Here is a 19,899-nt window from a genome sequence, read left to right on the forward strand (position 1 = left end):
CACCAGGACACCACTTCGGAGGTAGCTGTCTCTGGTGTTTGTGAGTAGTGGTCTCAGTGAATAGCATGACTGAACTACTCAGATTCAACTGTTAAATAAGTACCCAACCAAAGTTGGTGGCGCCATGTCGTGTAGTTCCTATATATCCTATACAGGATCTGCGTGTTCGGATAACATAAGCTGTGGGTTTGGTGGCAGACTGGGTTTGAGCACCCCCACCAGATATGTTAACCTGTTTTGGATAAGCTAGCTCACAGAGCCACTAGAATCTCCTCTTATCAGGGAGAGAATAGTTTCTGGCAACCTCAGAACATGGCATCCCTGATCCCCAGGATCGTGGAAACAATATACTACTTTTCGCTCAGTCACTCATTCTCACTTAGTTTGTCTCAGAAACACACAGAATAAACAGTCTGGGCGTTTCAATAAAAATTTATTGAACAGTTGTTATTCTCATGTAAAATAGATGTGCTGTAACAACCATCAGACAGTAGCAGAGATATATGGTTAGCAGTACTACTAATGTAAAGGGATTGTACAGTTCTACCATTTTGCAGTAATCATGAATATATAAACAAGTACATAAAACACATGTAAGAAAGTGTGTACTCCTACGATGTCTCCATACTAGATGTACCTAAAGGTACCTAGAATCGGTGTAGGTGTTATGCCAAGAATCCCTCTAAGGTCTAGTCAACCCCATTACCTGAGAATGGAGAGAATATGGGACCTAGTCCTGGTCTCGAGTTGGACACCCCACAAGGGATGTTAGACCACTGTGAGCTGGAGTGTCTGCATGCAGGAACCTCAGCGTTTCTGGTCAGTGTGTTATCCAGGAAGTCATGGTCTCCTCTGTCTGTCTAAGCAAGACGTATATATTCCCACAGGTGTCCCCAGGGGTCCTACGTTGCTGTTTTATTGTGTCCGCCTAAAGGATGATGTTGGGCCTGAAGTTTAACACAGATATTATACAGGAGATGTTTGTTCTGCTGTGCTTCCAAGAAGCCTCATGCTTATTGTATGAGTATAGAACCATGGAAAAACCTGCGTTCTGAATGTGTAAATGTAAATGTGTTTCGATTTATATAGCGCACTTTAACCCAGGGGCCTCAAGGCGCTTGCTTAGGGAACCCGTCCTGGTATTCCCCTGTGAGATAACCTGCGTTCTGAATGCAGTGTTGTATCAAGGTAAAAGGTCAGTCCCTATGAACCGTTGTGTATGTAATGTAGGGAAGGATATAGGTGAAAGGTTGTAGTGTTACCTGCACCTATATAGGGTATCTATATGGAATATAACACTTGAGCCTGGTGAAGAGGCTTCTGCCTGCCTGCAACGACCACTGGATCATGTGAAGAGGAGAAAAGCACCTGGGGAAGCAAGACCGAACAGAAACCTTTGAAAGTGAATAGCGGTGAGCATTGTTTGAGACATACAATCTGATTGAGACCATTGCAGGTGTGTGATCCACCTGCCAAAGTTGGCAGCCCCATATGTACAGGAGGGTCCACCATAAAGTGCAGTCCATTGTCCGTGTGGGCACCAAAGTCAACGACTGCTGTACATCAGAAAGGGGCCTCCTGTGAAGCATGGGGCGCTGCCTGTGTTTGTGTCAACATCAGTGAATGCAGGACGAGGGGCACTGAGAAGTATGGGCTATCGCATATGTGTGCTTCAATGGCATCGGCCTCTTTGTGTCTAGCAGGGGACCATTTAGGTCATTGTTTATATCGAAGCCACAAATCCGAAAATGACCCACAGTGTTTTGAACATGAACAGCAATTCCTTTAAAGCACATTTCAGGCAGATTTTTTACTGGAGTAATTTTTTAGCACATCCGTTTGAATGTGGCATAGTGGAGTCAAATCAATTGGAGTTTTTTGCTGAATGACCAGTTCAGGTAATTTCTCAAGTGTGTGTCTCATTTTGCTCAATTATGCATTTTTTGCATATTTTTAATGTAATTTTGCATAGTTATGATACATGAAATTACATGAGGTCCCAGCTGTACAGTAAACTGCAGGCCACCGCCCATGTGTGAGTCCAAGTCTGTGGCCACTTGTGTGCCAACAGGGCCGCGTGCTATGAATGAAAGGCTGTCAGATTTGTGCAGTCTGAAGTCAGCCCCTCACATGTGAACGCACCACCATGAAGTCAGAGCTGTTGTCATGGATCATCGTGAACTAAGGTGCTGTGCAATGAAAATTGACCCCAAATTGGGTTGTTTGAAGGGGGAGAAGGGTGATGCATCACCTAAGACTGACTGGGAGAGATTAGGGACCCACAACATTGAGGAACTGGAGTCAGTACAGGTGAAATCCAGTCCTCCTGGGATTGATGGTTGCCATACAGATGATTAGGACTGCTCTAGGCCTTTCCACCTGCTGCAGACTTGGACGAACATAGCACATGAGTGCTGCTAACATTAACTTTAAGGCAAAAGTCACATTTTGTCGGGTGGGGACTATTGTGGACCACATCTCGGAGCCATCTCCATTGTTGTACGGGGAATCCCCAACCCCACTAAAACGGAAAGAGGGACTCTCACCTCCTACTGGGATTTGGCCCAGCTTGGATTAGGTGGGCCTTTTCTCAGTTCTAACGTTGCGTTTACTTGTGAAATGGCACATCTCACAGAGGTCTTTTACAGGTTAATAATGTTCCTGAGTCCACTCTAATTGACCTTCCTGCAACGGGAAGAAAAACACCACACAACACAAAGGCTATGCCATTTGAGGTGTCATGTATGATGTCATCAGTGATGTCACTGACCATGTTATAAGTGATGTAATGTGTAAGGTTATAAGCAGTGCATTGTGGGGTCATAAGTTATAGTTAGTACAGCTAAAAAATAACTGCTGAATTTCTCTGGGTTTGTATGAGAGAAATCTGAGCGGAACTTTAAATCCCTGTAACCTTTGTTTTTTGAGTGCATTTCTAAGTTTTTATTTTATTTGATATTAGAGATTAAAAGTATTTCATGGACTACTGTTTAATGTTTGTGTGTGAATCCTTCTCATTTGTTTTACTTTATTAATAATTTGAAGGTTTCAAAAAAAAATTGTAGTTGCAACGTCTCTACGATTTCTGCAGAGATGCTCCAAAAACGGCACTTTTTAAAACAGGTTAAAAGACATATATACACATTTTATATAGTATGTTTAACAATAGGTGTTTACTAGTAGAATATTTAAACTTATGTTTTTGCACATATTTGATTTAAAAAAACATCTTTGCAGTGTTTTTCAATTTTTGAGGCAAAGCCAAGTGTTGCAATGTTGTCCGTAATTGCAATGACAGTGTCTTTTAAAAAAAGTGTAAAACTTATACACACATTCTACAGTATGATCGACAAATGGGGATAACTAATATACTGTATAAACTTGTTTTTTGTACATAGTGTATTTAAAAATCATCTTTGCAGTGTATTTTCTATTTTCACTGGGAGAGTGGACGTTGCGATGAAGTCGGTAATTGTGACAACCACGTCTTTTTAAAAAGTTTAAACTACATCCCTAAACACATTCTAGTGTGTTCGACAATAGGAGTTTACTAGCATAGCATTTAAACTAGTATTTTTCTACTTTTTTTATAGAAAACTACCTTTGCATTCTATATATCAATTTTACGGTAAAGCCAGTCGTCGCTATGATACTGGTAATTGTGACTATGGCGTCTTCTTCAAAAAGTGTTAATACATATATACAGATACTCTATTGTATGTTTGACAGAAGGTGCTCATTGACATGAACGTCAAACTTATGTTTGTGTATTTACTTTTGAAAAACTTCACAAACCGCTACGTGGTGGAGTTTTTCCTCATGCCCTGCTCTCCAACAATAAGTTGGCTTGGTCCTGGTGAGTTTTCCAGTGTTCGTGATGACGTTCATGTTCGTGAAGATCACATGATCTGGAAATAAAGTGATGTTATTGGATGAGACACTTTTCAAGTATTTTCTTTCCTGAAAGTTCCTTTCACTGTGGGATTATTCTGAGCAGGTGTGTCTGCAGTGCAGAACTCTGATCAGACCTCGGGTGTCTTGAATTTTTTGGAGAAATAATGGCAATAGGAGGTGTACAGGATGATCAGGTGTAACAGGAGGCAGAGCAGGACATTGAGGAGGTGGAGGAAGAAGATCTTGCAGACGAAGAGCCTCAACAAAAAAGGCCAGTATTGCATGGGAGTTCTTCAGCATAAAGCCTGGGGAGTCGAAGACGGTTACGAAATGTGTTAAGTGTTCTCTTTGCAGGAAAACTCTATCAAGATTGTTCAATAAAAGGTATTCCTGCGGTACAAATTCTATGTTGTACCATTTCAAACACTGAGTACTGCTTTGACTGCACATCAATAGCCACTGCTTGAGAGCAGTCAATTACTGCTATCCGAGGCGCAGCAAAGTAGCACAAACGTAGTTTTTGCAGCTTATTTGTTTAGCTTGTTTGAAGTTTTCCTCCTATTCATAACCTGTTTTCTTGGTTAACAAATGATCAGCTGCATGAGTGGTGCATGGGTTATTGAATGAGTGCATGAGCGGTGCATAGGTGTGAGAATGCGTGCATGACTGGTGCATGGATGTTAGGATGAGTGCATGAGTGGTGCATTGATGACTCATTAATTGCATCAGAGATGCGTGGATGTTAGAATGAGAGTATTTTTGGTGCATGGATGTTAGAATGAGTGCATGACGAGTGCATGTTTGATTGAATAAGGGTCTGAATTGTTCATGGATGATTGAATTAGTGCATGAGTTGTGCATGGATGGTTTATTGAGTGTATGAATGATACATGGATGATTAAATGAGAGGTTGATGGATTTTAAGAATGAGTGCATGAGTGGTGCATGGATGGTTGATTGAGTCCATGAGAGGTTCATGGACATTGCACAAGTGCACAAGTGGTGCGAGGATGATTGATTGAGTGCATGAGTGGTCCCCGGACAATTGAATGATTGCATTGGAGGTGCATGGATGTTAGGAATGAGTGCATGGGTGTTGCATGGATAATTGATCGAGTGCATTAGAGGTACAAGGATTTTACAATGAGTGTGTGAGTGGTTCATGGATATTAGAATGAGTGCATGAGTGGTGAATAGATGATTGATTGAGTGCATGAGAGGCATGTGGATGTTACGATGAGTACATGGATGGTAGAATGAGGGCATGAGTACTGTATACATGATTAAACAAGTGCATGCTTGGTGCATGAATAATTACATGACTGTTACATGAGAGGTATATGATGCTAGAAAGTGCATACATGGTGAATGGATGATTTATTGAGTGAATGAGAGGTACATGGATGTTACAATGAGTGCATGAGAGTTGCATGGGTGTTAGAATGTGTGCAGGAGTAGTGTATGGATGAATGAATGAGTGCATGGGAGGTGCAGAGATGTTACAATAGGTGCATGAGTGGTGCATGGACGATTGAGTGCATGATTGGCACACAGACATTTGAATGAATGCATGAGAGGTGCATGAATCATTGAATGAGTTCATTAGTAGTGCATTAATGAGTGCATCAGAGGTGCATGGATGATATAATGCATGTGTAAAAGGTGCATGGGTGATGAATAGAGTGCATGAGAGGTGCATGGATGTTAGAATGAGTACATTGGTAGTGTATGGATGATTAATTGAGAGCATGAGAGACATTTGGATATTACAATGAATGCATGGAATACACAAAAACCTCAAGGGTTCCCCAGGGTAGGCTTTTAACCTATCAGGAATGGGATAAAATTGATAACCCCAAACTACACGAACCGCCCAGTGCGACTGTTCTAGGGCTAGTTTGTGATAGCAATATAGCCACAGACCAAGTAAGCAACTGGATCAAAGGGGCTGTTCTCTCAGTCACACCCATAAAAAAGAAAAACTCTAAGAGGAAAAACATCTCCGAGCCTTGGTTTTCAGCGAAACTAAGATTACAAAAACAAAAATGTAGACGGCTGAAAGGAGGAGGAGACGCAGCTATGAGGACAAGGAGAAAGTCAATTACTGCAGGTCATTATCAACTTACAAGAAACTTATAGCGGAAGAAAAATCGGCCTACTTTGTAAAAAAAATAGAGGAGGCCAAACACTCAAGTAAGGTACTCTTTGCCACTGTCAAAAAATTCACAGAGCCAGCATCTAAACACATAGAAGGTAGCTTAGGTCTGTGTAACAACCTGGGGCAGATCTTCATTGTCAAAGTGAAACTCATTTATGAATCTATCAATACCCTTAACAGTAATAACCATTTAACAGGAAATATACAGCCTAGCCTAAATAGGGGTGCAGAAATGTTTAATATATGACTTTCATTTCTCAGCCCCGTCTGCAGAACAGATATGTCAACTTATACTGACAACCAAGTCAGGGGGCCCAATGGACCTATGTCCACCCAGGGTTCTGCACATGTTCCCAGAGTTGCTCAGTAATCAACTCTGGCTGCTCTTTGTTAAAATAATACAGGCAAACTGCTTCCTCAAAGCATGGAAAGCTGCTTCCATACGGCCAATCCTGAAGAAGCCCAACACACAACTCTCTGGGTTTATTAGGGCCTCTCAGGCATTAGATGAGTCCCAATACGGGTTCCGGGAGGAACATGGGACAGAAACTGCTCTGATTATGGCGGCAGAAGAGATCAGAAGTGTGCTGGACGCAGGTGGGAAGGCTGCCCTGATCCTGTTAGATCTGTCTGCAGCCTTGAACACCGTCAATCATAGCATACTCCTGACCCGTCTAGAAGAAATAGGTCTGCATGCATCCGCAGTTGCATTAATGGCCTCCTTTCTGGGAGAGAGATCTTTCACGGTTCAGCTTGGGGAATTTTCATCAAAATCCTTAAAAACCCACTGGGGGGTACCACAGGGCTGGTCACTAAGCCCTACCCTCTTTAATATATATGTTGTCCCTTTAGCAAACATCATTAGGAACTGTGGTTTTATCTCCATATCCTACGCTGACGACACCCAAATTGTGGTTGTAGGAATGTGGATATCTGACTATGGTTACCCCCAAACTTTTAGCCTGGTGTTTAGCTGGTTTTTGACATAGTTGGGCTGTGATCCTGCTATTCAGGGCCCCAGGCTGATTGCTCTCTCCTTAAAATGGACTCCATGTACCTTAGGTGCATACACAATTGGAACTGGTTCACCTTATAGGCCCCTGTAACAGTGTACCATAGGTACCCAGGGCATAGGTGCATCCAAGGCCTACCAGGGGCTGCAGCATGTATTGTGCCACCCATGGCCTGGCCTCCATATTTGACACAACTGGCTGATCACTCAGCTGGGGTAAGTTGGTGTAATCACCTCTTGCTTAGATATAGTATCCCTATATCTACCCTTAAACTGGACCCATATGTTCCTATCAGCCACTCCTATGGAAGGCCTCATCAATCCTGGAGGCAGAGTGCTTGGAAATATGTGAGATGGTGCTCTAGCATGAGCTGAGCCTGTCTGCAGCTGCCGGGAACCACTCCCTAAGCTGTTCCGGGATATTGCCATACCATATACTCTTAAGTGCATTATAATCCTCGCGGTTATATGCTATCTTTGGTTTGGCTTTATTAAAACATGTCGAGTAAGGTGTCATACGAATTGGAATACTATCCCCTCGACAGTTCTGTCGACGGGGATAGCATTCCACCCTTCTAGAGGGACACGACATGTGTGTAGCCTTAACCCCGGTTAAAGTTAACCAGAGCCTCAGCATCACAAAATGGATTCTGCCACCACAGACACGAGTCTGACCTCCTGCTGCTGGGAGTCCTTCCAGCAAGGGAGGCTTGGACAAAGGGTTTCCTGCCTTGGGAGATGCGAGCACCACCCCAGACAGGGTTTTGTGTATTGGGTAGGACAGGGCTGAATAGATTGAGACATGCCCGGGGCACACAAGGTGTCCCCGTGCATAAGCCAGTCCAAACCGGTCCTGGGACTTTCCAGACCCAGGCCTGGCGAGGAGCTGGACAAAGGAAAGGGGGTGTAACCGCCCCCCTTCCTGGTTCCTCCCAGAGGAGGGACCTAGTAGGTGATCCACCCCTCAGATTGAGAATAAGAGTGGGAGCAGTGCATGGCAGGTGCATGGATGACTGACCGAGTAAATGAGTGGTGAATGAATGTTAGAATGAATGCATGAGTAGTGCACGGATGATTGAATAAGTGTATTACTTTTGAATGGGTAATTTATTGAGTGCATTAGTGGTGCATGAATGATTTAATGAGCATTTAAGTTATGCATGGCAATTAGATTTAAGAGTGCATAAGCAGTGCATGCATGATTGAATGAGTGTTTGAATGGTGCATACAAGTGTTAATGAGTCATGCATGGATGTTACAATAAGTGCATGAGTGTGCATGGATGATTTCTTTAAGTGCATGTGTGGTGCATGATTGATTGAATACGTGAGAGGTTCTGGATGTTAGAATGTTTGCATAAGTGGTGCATGGATCATTGATTGAGTGTATGCAAGGTTCATAGATATTACAATGAGTGCATGAGTGGTACATGGATGTTACAATGAGTTTATGAGTATTGTATGGATGATTCAATGAGTGCATACATGGTGCATGAATCATTGAATGAGTGCATGAGAGGTCAGTGATTTTAGAATATTTGAACAAGTGGCGCATGGATGATTGAGTGAGTGTATGAGTAGGACATGATAAATTGCATGAGTGCATGAGAGGTGCATGGATGTTAGAATGAGTGCATGAGTGGTGCATGGATGGTTTATTGAGTCAATGAGAGGTGAATGGATGCTACAATAGGTGCATGAATGGCGCATGGATGTTAAAATGAGTGCATGACTAGTGTCTGGATGATTTAATGAGTGCCTCAGTGGTGCATTTATGACTAAATGAGTGTATGAGCTGTACATGGATGATAGAATGAGTGCATAATTGGTGCATGCATCATTGATTGAGTGTGTGTGAGGTGCATTAATATTTCAATGAATATTTGACTAGTGCATGGATTATTGAATACGTGCATGAGTAGTGCATGAAATAGTGCATCAAAGGGGCATGGATGTTGCAATATGTGTGTGAAAATTGCATGGATGATTGATTGAGTGCAAGAGAAGTGCATGTATGTTATAATGAGTGCATGAGTGGTGCCTGAATGTTAGAATGAGTATATGAGCAGTGTATGGATGATTGAATGAGTGCATGAGTGAAACATGAATGATTGCATGAGTATATGAGAGGTGCACAAATGATTGATTATGTGCATGAGGGGTTCATAGGTGTTAAATTGAGTGCATGAATGGTACATGGATGTTAGAGTTAGTGTATGAGTAGTGTATGGATATTGAATGAGTATGAGAGTGAGCATGAATGATTGAATGAATGCTTGAGAGGTGCATGGATGTTACAATTTGAACATGAGTCCTGCATGGATGATTGATTGGAGGTTAAAATGAGTACATGAGCAGTGCTTGGATGTTAGATTCAGTGCATACACAGTGCATGCATGATTGATTGAGTGCATGAGTGGAGCATGATTGATTGAATGCGGGCATGACTGATGCATAGATGTTACAATGATTGCATGAGTGGTACCTGGATAACTGAATGAGTCCATAAGGTAGGCATGGATGCTAGAATGGCTGCATGAATGGTGCACAAATGATTGAATGAGTGCATGGGTACAGCAAATATGTTAGAATTAGTGCCTTACTGGTGCATGGATGATTTAATGAGTGCATGAGTGGGGCATGGATGTTAGAATGAATGCATGAGTAGAGCATGGATGATTGAACAAGTGCATGACTTATGAATGAGTGATACAATGAGTGCATGAGTGGTGCATATATATTAGAATGAGTGAATTAGTGGTGCATGTATCATTTCTCAGGTGACTTGATTTGCACAGGTTTTAAAATGTTTTTCTTACGGAATGGGGAAGATTTCGACCCCGTGGATCCCATCCCCAGGGGCCTGGGCTTTTTTATCTATTTGGGAACAGTCCATTTGGCGCCTCTCTCCGAGTCCATTTTAGGCCCCAAGGATACAATCGTTTGTTGTGGATGCCCTCAGGGAACTCACTCTCCACTGGGACCACAGCAGAGCCTCAAGGCACACGCAGTCCATGTCTGTTCCTTGCCTCCTTAAGGGGCCAGCATTTGCTTTAACAGAGAGGGAGCTGCTGAACATGCAGCTCCCTCTCTGTGAAAGCAATCTTTGCTCAACTTTCAGCGTACAGGAGAGCATTTATTAATGCTGTTTCTTTCTGAAAACAAAGCATTTGCTATTGCTGGAGCTGTAAAACTCCCACAAATCCCTAGTAAATAGCTAATTCCTGGGGCTGGGCACGATGGGAATTAACATGGGACATTAATTTTTTTTGACACCCTCCTTTTTTTCTTGGCCCTCTCTTGAAGGATCACCCTGACACTTTCAGTGCACAACTAGAATCACTGGCATACTTTTTTTGTGAATATTTTGTGAAGATTCATCTACTGGCGTAAAAGATATAGGCACGTCAAAAGATGATAAAAATGCACTTGCCACCAAAAACCCATACCCAACCTAAACTGTAAAAATGTCCTTGTCAATCTAAACCCTAACACTCTCCATCAATGCCATCTGACTTACCCGTAAGCCTGCTTCAGCTCAATCCTCTTTGTTTAAAAATCTTGTACCTGGTCACTACTCTTCCAGACATTCCAAGGCTTCCAGCTTCAGGAATATAAGTGGGGAACTTCCACTGCTTACTTAGATTTCCCAGAGGCTCTCAACTCCTGGCAGGATTGGGGGCAAGTGTGATTAAGGTGAGCATGCCCCGTCTGAGTTGACTATTATCCATGCATTCCCCAGAGTGCTGGAGTCTATCGCCTGCTGCTCTGGGGTCAAGAGGCAGTGAACAAAGAGTCGCCCATCATGGTAATACTGCTCGAAGGTCTACATTTTTTGTGGTGTCCTATACTCCTCTTATGACCCGTGACTCTATGACACTGTTGCCCTGATGTTTGCACATATTAGATATAAAATATAAAAAAAATTTGCTGAACATTCGATTCTCTTCCTCCATACTACTCTGTGTGTCTGGTGTTTTTTGGCTGTTCCCCCTCATGAGGGAGCCACCAATCATGTCGTGGAGGCACTCCAAGCTGGGGCTATTACCAGACTAGATGCCCTCTGCTTAACTAGAGAACCTGCAGCAAGTAAGAAGAAACCATCCTGACTCTGTACTTGGGTCAGATAATTGGCAGGGGACCAGCACTTTTCGCCAGACCTTGAGCCATATGAAGCTGCTTGCCCTGATGCCAACAAGACCAGGGTGCTGAGAAGAAGCCGTTGAGGCCCCACCTCCTTCCCTCTTTCCCTGTTTCAGGCAGGGCACTCATGTTCATCATGGTGGAGCTTCCATCTTGCTAATGTGCTATCCGGCTTCACCCAACCTCAACCCACTTGTGCATTACAATGACTGCATCGTCTTCCTAATAGAAACACCCTTTCTAGCATTTGACTGCTCCTGTCTGCATATCTGTTTCTTTTCGTATTAGGTTCTTTCTCGATAGGATACCACAACTAACTTACAAAAGGAAAATGACAAAATTCAAGAATAATTTAATTTCTACCCATTTGAGAAAGGATGCGACTGAGTTCACCGTGTAATTCCTAGGCATCCAAGTTCTTCTTTGATGGCAGCTCATGGCACTTAGTAAGGTAAGAACTGCATGAGAAAGGGCACATGATAGGCAACACTCTCCACTGAGTGTGCCATCATTGTAAAGATTTAGACTAAAGGTCAAGTGACATGCCTGCACTTTGTTCAATGCCCGCCCATGGTTCTTTGAACATCAAGTATCTATCTGAATTTACAAACTTGCTCATAGATACACTACAGTAATTGTTTGATCCCTATGTTGATAATAGTGATCAAATCAAGTCTTTTATATATATAGTACCGACCAGATTAACAATTTGTAAGGTTCTAAATCCCGGGAACATGTTGCATCATGGAGTTCGGCACCTCCCCAACCTCCTTCCCTAAAGTCTTGACTGCAATAGAGGACTTGACCCCAAATCAACCTAAATAAAAAAAGGTCTACCCATGCTTCATTCCACTACCAGGAAGACTCTTATCCAATTTAACTGACATACTACTCTAATCATTCAGCAGACTATATCCTCCCCGGAAAACTAACCCTTTAACCCAGTCATTTGCATTATAATATGCACTAATCTGCAACATCCCGATAGTGACTCGATTATTAGGAAAAGCCACAATCAATCTTCCAAATCCACACAACACTGCACTCAAGAGATTCGGTCCCAACTCATGGAGAATTAAATATCCACAAATCTATCTTATAATGCAACACAAACTATCAAAAACAACCTACTCAAACAGCTTCCGGAAAAACAATTAGCCCATACCTACTAAGGTGTGTGCTATGGCAATAAGAAAACAGACTCCATAGAGACCCTGCAACATGGAGAAATATCTTCCTTCTCCACCTTCAAGTTACAAAGACAATCAAAATCACCTATGGAACTAAACTCACCACTGCACCCTTCAAAAGCTTCAAAGGGGAAATCTTCATATCCATCTTAAGAACATGGAACATACTAATTCATGTGGCAGATCAACACCACACCACCTTTGATTGTCGCTTCTCATCACTTCTCAATGCTTTAACACCAGATGATCCTGTTTCCCAAACACCCCCTCCTTTCTGCCTCAGGCCATCAACCAAGTATCTAGTCAGCTCCAGGACTCTACTGCTACCCCGACACATGCCCTAGCCAAGAAAGCACTTGTCTAACCTCCACTGCACCCATCCTAACTAGCGCTCACACTGAAACACTGCCCCATGATGGCCACATTGGGCATAATGGCTCCAGCCCTAACTCAACATCTTCAACCACTGAGCTCCACTCAAACATAATGCTGACACCCAATATAGATCCCATCCTGCCCATACAAACCACCTTCATTTCCAACCCGACAGCACCATTGTGTTCCCCTCTACTTTTGATCACTTCCCTCCTACTAACACCGACCTGACACCTATCCACCTACATACAGCTCAAGATGCCCCTTCAACATGCTTATACTGTTCCTGTGACGAATAGAACAAAAATGTGATTCTCTAATTAATGACTTTTCACACATAAAAAGTGACCTTGCAATCCAGACTAAAGGAATACATAATTTCAATCCGAGATTAGAGAAAAGGGCCACATATAAAGGACCTTCAGGTCTCAGACAGCCCACCTGATATACCTCCATTTGCTTGAGCTCCCTGTCCGACAGACTTTACTGTGGCCACACCTCCTAACCCCTATGGAAGCAATATTACTCAGCAAATCTTACATTACAGTAACCCCACAAATGGACCAAAAATCTCCACCCTGAAGCCCAGTAATCATGGGTACAAAGGGACTCGCCTGAGTGAACATATTACTCAGACCACCCGCTTAATACAACACCATACGAACACTCCACAAAAAATAAACATAACTCCCTAACCTGCATGCTCTTTAACTGTATGTCAGTGGCTAAATACACTACATAAATAGCTGGAACTATTCTTGTTGATAGAATCAACATTGCATTCCTAGGGGAAACCTGTCTCAATGAACACTCAACTCAGTGCATTGAGACCCTCGCGGGGGAGTGGATGAGCGATATAAGGTTACCGATTGATTGATTTAACTCCTATACCAGATTGCTCATACCACCAGGCTGCTCCATCATTAGTAATGACAGATCAGGCTTGATAGGTGATTGGCTAACTATCATCCACAGGGATGAACCCCAATTTTACACCTTAGACTCCACAAACTACTCGACCCTCAATTATCTCAGAGTTAAAATCATAATTAAAGACACCCCTGCTACCAAACTCCATACCATCTATCGACCCCCTGGTGGTGGCATGCTCTTCACTGAAGAACTAATTGGCCTAATATCACAGTTTTCCCTGATTAACTCCAACAATGTGCTCCTAGGCAACTTCAACCTGAAATAGAAGGACACAGAGGATACCACGTAACCTTACAAATCTTCTTTAACTAATTAAACTCAGGCAAATATGCAATGAAAAGGCCTGTAATAAAGGCTCTACCCTAGATGCCATAATTACCAGAAGTGCCCTTGTCTCCATTCAATCTATCATACCGATTGTTAGGACAAAACACCATCTAATACTGTTCAATCACACTGCCAACCCCATCCCACCTCCAACCCAGCCTGATCCAGCAAACCTCCATCCTGAGAAAGGACCATCAAACAATTGCCACTAACTGAGCTGGAATCCAAAATCAGCACCCAATTACATTTGCAGCCTCTCCATCACACCATAGATTACCTCACTGCCCAATATAGCTCAGCAATGAATGATGTTCTTAACCAAGTGGCAGTGCTCAAACTAAAGCAATCCAGAAAAATCCAATCTAGAAGCTGGTACAATGCAGAGCTTAACAAAGAAAGGAGACAGCTTAGACGGATCGAAAGATTATGGAGGAAAAACCCCTCTCCAGCAGACCTCTCCCTCCTAAGAGTCAAACGGTCCTCCTGCAAGAAACACATCTTTAGGGAAAAAGGCACTTTACTTAGCAACCAACTTGATCACTCAAAGAACATACATAGGGAGCTCTTAAGTATAATCATACAACAAACCACCCATATCTCCATACATGAAACATCAACCACCATCCAATGCTGTGAAAAATGTAACTATCTCACATCCAAGACACATCTTTCCCAACCCAGACCACCTGCTCCATTATCTCTCAGGATATCATAGAAACTCTCCCCCAACACCTAACTGTAGTCTGGAGTGCCCCCCCAAAATTAACAATGACACCAATGATCACCTACAATTTAAAACCAATGCTAAGTAGATGGACTTCAAACCTATGACAGAAAGTGACATTTCCAATATAATTGCACACTTGTGGAGAGGTGTGAAGAGGTGTGGTGCAGCGGTCAGGGCAGCTGACTTCCACGCACAGGGTTCACAGTTCAATCCCTGGCGGCAGTTCAGCTCAGCACCCTGTGACTCTGGGCAATAGCTCACTTAATTTCCACGACGGCCCCCAATGCCTTGAGACCCGTAAGGGTGAGTAGTTCATGCTTTACAAATAGGGATTCACATTTACTTGAGGCCCACATCCCATACAGCTGATCCCCTCCCTGCCACAATGGTACAGAACCTCAACCATATCATCTCCCTGTTTTGGACTAAAATCTTTAACACCACTCTTTCATGCTGCTGTGTACCTGACTCCCTCCAACTAGGCCAGGTCTCACCCATTTTGAAAAAAATCAAGGAAGGACCCAAACGACCTCAATAATCTCAGACCTATCACTAAACTTCTTTTCCTAGCAAAAACACTGGAAAAATGTGTCCTGCTACAACTCAAGCAACACATAAACAAATTCAACCTCCATGACACATTCCAATCAGGATTGAGAAAAGGCTGCAGCACTGAAACCACTATGCTCAATATATCAGATGACATTCACAGATCTTTGGAAAAAGGTGGTTCCTGACTCCTAACCGTACTTGATTTACCTGCAGCATTTGATCCTGTAAATCAACCAGCTTTATTTAAGACACCTAGGAACCACATAGGTATCAATGGCACAGTACTGAGATGGTTCACATTCAAGCTGCAGCGCCGCTTGCAAACAACAAATATCAAGTGCCACCTTTCAAAGCCACCAAAGATACCACGGCCACCATGAAGAGCACCCACTCAGAATCCCCCACAGACCCTTACCCTCTGCACATCTTCCATAGAGCCGTCATGGCCATTGACCTCCAGATATGACGCGCCATCAATGCCACATTCAAATCCGGTACCTTCCCAGGTGACTGGAAACATGTAGAAGTCAAACTCCTCCTCAAGAAACCATTGCAAGACCAGACGGACCATGAGAACTACCGACCCATCTCTCCAGGATCAGCTGGGTGTCGTCGGCGTAGGAGATGATGTTGAGGTTGTGTTGGCGTGGGATGGCGGCAAGAGGTCTCATCTAGACGTTGAAGAGGGTGGGGCTGAGTGATGATCCTTGCGGAACGCCGCAGGTGACTTCGGTGGCCTCTGATCGAAACGAGGGGAGGCGGACTCTCTGTGTTCTTCCGGCGAGGAACGAGACGATCCACTCCAGTGCCTTCTCTTGGATGCCGATTTTGCTGAGGCGCTGTATTAGGGTGTGGTGGCAGACAGTGTCGAACGCTGCGGAGAGGTCCAGGAGGATGAGTGCAGCTGTTTCCCCGTTGTCGAGCAGGGCTCGGATGTCGTCGGTTGCTGCGATGAGGGCGGTCTCGGTGCTGTGGTTGGCTCTGAAACCGGACTGCGAGGGGTCGAGGGATCCGTTCGTCTCGAGGAAGGCGGCAATCTGTCTGTTGACGATCTTCTCGATGACTTTGGAAGGAAAAGGAAGGAGCGAGATGGGGCGGACGTTTTTGAGGTCGGTGGTGTCCGCTGATGGTTTCTTCAGTAGGGCGCTGAGCTCGGCATGCTTCCAGCTCTCCGGGAAAGTGGCGGTGTCGAAGGAGGTGTTGATGACCTCTCGGAGTTGGGGTGCGATGGTGGAGTTGGCCTTGTTGAAGATGTGGTGGGGACAGGGGTCAGTCGGAGATCCGGAGTGGATGGTGTTCATCGTGCGGGCTGTGTCCTCGGTGGTCACCGTGGTCCAGGTGCGGAGGGTGGCAGTGGGTGGTGTTGGTTCGGCGGTTGGGTGCGTGGGTGGTGCGCCGAAACTTTTGTGGATGTCGTCAATGTTGCGGTGGAAGAACGAGTCGAGAGAGTCGCAGAGATCTTGTGAGGGAGTGATGTCGTTGTTGCCAGTGCTGGGGTTGGAGAACTCCTTGACGATGGTGAAGAGTTCCTTACTGTCGTGGGCATTGTTGTCCAGTCGTTCCTTCAGTGATTTCCTCTTGGTGGTGCGGATGAGCTTGTGGTGCTTGCGGGTGGCGTGTTTGAGGGCGGTCATGTTGTCAGTGGTCTGGTCAAGGAGCCAGGCTTTCTCGGAGTCCTTGAGTTCGTCGGTGAACCAGGAGGCCTTCTTGCTTCTGGGTCTGCTAGGAGGGTTCTTCAGTGGTGCGAGTTCGTCGGCGCAGGCGGTTAGCCACTGGGTGAAGTTGAGGGCTGCTTCGTTGGGGTCCGTTGTGCTGGTGGGTGCGTTCTGGCTGAGGGAGGTGGTGAGCTGGTCGGCGGCGATCTTGCTCCAGCTTCTGTGAGGAACCTGTTGCGGGTGGTGGTGGGTTGTGGTTCTTCTGAAGCTGAAGTGGACGCTGCTGTGGTCAGTCCAGTGGAGTCCGGTGGAGTGGCTGAAGGTGATGTGCTTGCTGGATGAGAAGACGGGATCAAGCGTGTGGCCGGCGTAGTGGGTGGGGGTGTTGACCAGTTGCTTGAGTCCGAGGTTGGCGAGGTTGTCCAGCAAGGTGGCAGTGTTGCGGTCCTTGTTTATTTATTTATTTTTAAAGTTTTATATAGCGCGAACAAGATCATGTAGTCGGCGGAGGGGAGGGCGTGTGGGCTGATGAAGTCTGTGATGTCTTCGCTGAAATGCGTCCTTGGTTCCGGGGGTCTGTAGATGAGGGTGCCTCTGAGGGTCGTCTTTGGGTCGGTGTGAATCTGGAAGTGGAGGTGCTCGGCGGCAGGAAAGGTGTCGTTGGAGTCGGTCGTGATGCGGATGGTGTTCTTGTGGACGATAGCGATGCCTCCTCCGGTCTGGTTGACGCGGTCCCTCCTGATGATCTTGTACCCGTCGGGGATGGCGATGGCGATGTCGGGGGCCGAGGAGGCGTTCATCCATGTTTCCGTGAGGAAGGCGACCCATACAACCACACAGATGCCCACTCATACACCCATACAACCACTCAAACAAACACTCATGCACCCACAGAGTTAGTCATCAACCTACTCACTCACCAATAGAACCACTCATGTACCCACTAAGACACCCACTCAATACTGACACAGGCAGTCATGCAGCACTCATATAATATATCTTAGATATAGTAACACTCCCTAGGATTATAGCTAGTATACTAATCTAACTTTCATAGTAGTATATGTGTTTAACACTCATAATCTCTTAAAAAAACATACAATCAATGATTTTATCAGTGATGTCATCAGTGATGTCTGATGAGATGTCATCAGTTAATCCTTATAATTAATATGTAATTTTATTGGTGACCACATTTAAGAAATGTTACTCGCATTCAGGACACTCACATTGTTACCACACATTAAATACATTAGGGCATATTACCAAGAGCTAGTATCGCCGCTTTCTCGGCGAATTGTGCCGAGAAAGCGGCGATACAGCTAGAGCCCTATTACCAAGGGCACTTTAAAGCCTGGGCCGAGCCCACTTTGCATGCCGGCGATAAACCTCTCTAATGACATGCAAAGTGGGTGTTCCCACGTCCAACCACATGTAAAATGTGGTTGGAGGTGGGAACACCCTATTACCAAGGCAGGCGTTGGGAGACAAACACCCGCGATAAACTCATTTATCGCAGGTCTCCCAACGCCTGCTCCGACCAGGCGTTAGGCATTGTTAACATGGAGGTGTGGATCATAAAGCTGAATCCACCCTGGTGCAGGGGCCTGTAATTGCATCTTGAGGCCCTAGAATTGGCACTGAGACCTTGCCAATCATAACTCAGCTTTTCCTTTTTCCCTGTTGTTGTGGTTTGATTGTGGTATGGGTGTGAGAATGTCAGTATTTTGAATTGGTGTGTATGATATCAGGTGGTGTTTTTCTAAAATGATTTGTGTTTATTGATTTTGTATATATCTACAGTCTATTTTGTTATAATTGTTTATATGTATTAAGAAAAAAATATATTTTCTCCCAAAAAATGCACTTTTGATGAAATAATTTTTACTAAGAAGAAATCGTATAAAATGAAAATAAAATAATTTTTGAATAATGATTGTTTAGAATAATTTTGTCACCAAGCTTGAAAAAGTAGGATGTATACGTATATTTGAAATGTATGGCCATTGAAGGAACATATCTCTTTACAGTCATGGGAACAGTCCAGCCTGAACTGCCAGGCCATGTCTTCCCTGGACCATAAACAAGCATCCCAGGACAGGTTTATGGCTAATCAGCCGTCATCAGCCAGGCTAGCTTGAATCCAGTGGCAAAGTGAGCAAGGGACCCATTTCTGGGCATACCCTGCCAACTTAGGGCAATAAAGCAAACACAAGGAGATGATGGACGGAGCACTGAAACTTTTCAGACACCCACCCCTAGACACAGATCAGGGTTGAATCCATCATCGTTTATTTAGCTCACTCTGCAACCCCAGTTCAGACATGGCCATATGCAAATCAGTCTGACTGTGTGCCTCATAGGAAAATTCCAGCCTGAACTGCCAAGCCATGTCTTCCCTGGACCGGAAACAAGCATCCTGGAACCAGTTTCCGGTTGATCAGCCGTTATCAGCCAAGCTAGTTTGAATCCAGTGGCAAATTGAGCAAGCCTCAGAGGCTAGCCACCATCACCACCCCTAGACTACTGAATAACATTAGAATTAATAAAAATATTGTTATTCTTACTCTGCCTTCCCATGCACCTACAGTACTCCTAGTGATAAAAAGCCCCCACACATATGTATGCTTTAGATCTTATAAATAAATACATTTGAATCTTGTCTTATAAAATTGTGTTGCATCCATACAGCAATAGCCTTCAGGCAGGAGTTAAAGGTGAGTTGTGTGTCTCATGTATTTTATTGCTGATTGAGGGTGAATCATCACTGTGAGAGTGTTCTATTGATGATGAGTATCATCTGCAAATAACAGGTATCAAGGACTGAAGAACTCACATTCACCAATGATTGAGTAAAGATTGAAAGACAAGATAGAGGCAGGACAGCAAACATTTACACTTGGGTAAAGCCTACTTGGCTCCACATTCAAAGTC

The 19,899-nt window shown here is 44.2% G+C and overlaps 1 protein-coding gene across 1 annotated transcript in view; it reads left to right on the forward strand.

Moving 5' to 3' along the window:
* The window catches only part of LOC147729441 (CD5 antigen-like), a 327,270-nt gene that overhangs the window by 234,924 nt on the left and 72,447 nt on the right, over positions 1-19,899 (forward strand). The gene's annotated exons all lie outside the window — the stretch shown is intronic.

The sequence above is a fragment of the Lissotriton vulgaris genome, chromosome 2_1 (assembly GCF_964263255.1).
Source record: "Lissotriton vulgaris chromosome 2_1, aLisVul1.2, whole genome shotgun sequence".
NCBI lineage: Eukaryota > Metazoa > Chordata > Amphibia > Caudata > Salamandridae > Lissotriton > Lissotriton vulgaris.